General features: G+C 39.2%; 1 protein-coding gene across 1 annotated transcript in view; it reads right to left on the bottom strand.

Moving 5' to 3' along the window:
* LOC109471857 (angiopoietin-related protein 2-like) overlaps positions 1 to 852 on the bottom strand; it is a 6,549-nt gene that overhangs the window by 1,860 nt on the left and 3,837 nt on the right. The gene's annotated exons all lie outside the window — the stretch shown is intronic.

The following is an 852-nucleotide window of genomic DNA, read 5'->3' as shown; positions in this document are numbered from 1 at the left end:
TGTTCTGACGTGCTTTTTCTCCGCCATTTTTGCATGCTTTCTTCTCCTCACTTGCGTGAAGTTTTGCCAATTAAACGCATCAAAACGCAACACAAAGATAACACTGAATTGGTTGCTCATTTTGAATACAAAAAAAAACCATAGATTAAAGAAGATTACATTCATAACTGAAATTTGTTTTCTTTGATAACTTGTGAAACATTTATGCCCCTGATGCCAGTTTTATTAGATAGACATCACATGTTGATGCATTCTTTTACTGGCGGTATGTTCAGTTACACAGTTTTTGGTGCCTGATCAAAATAACAAAAAACATTGTTATAAATGCATATTGCACTGCACTATTGGAAAACACATTATCCTTTTTTATTGCGTCTCACAAAAAAAATATACTTCATGTCAATTACATCAGAGTATGAAAATGTATGAAAACGCTCATGACTCCCTGAATGGTTCAGGATACTAAAATAAACATCATGAGCAGCAGGACTCGGTTACGGCTTCATTTAAGTTGTCCCGAGTATGCAAATGAGGGCGTTCACATGTAAGACATTACACAGCGGTCCCACACGTATGCACCCCTAACTATTCTTGCACATCCTCACATATTCCCACTAATCCTTCCCTATCCTTACACATCCTCACACACCCTCTGCTATCCTTACACATCCTCTCCCATCCTCCTCTATCCTTACACATCCTCACACATCCTAACCAATCCTCCCCAATCCTTACACATTCTTACCCATCCTCTCCCATCCTTACACATTCTAACCCATCCTCTCCCATCCTTACACATTCTTACCCATCCTCTCCCATCCTTACACATTCTTACCCATCCTTACACATTCT

Source organism: Branchiostoma belcheri, unplaced genomic scaffold, assembly GCF_001625305.1.
Source record: "Branchiostoma belcheri isolate BF01 breed outbred unplaced genomic scaffold, Haploidv18h27 scaffold26, whole genome shotgun sequence".
NCBI lineage: Eukaryota > Metazoa > Chordata > Leptocardii > Amphioxiformes > Branchiostomatidae > Branchiostoma > Branchiostoma belcheri.
Note: the sequence above shows the minus strand (reverse complement) of the source record. Positions and strands in the feature narration are given on the sequence as shown.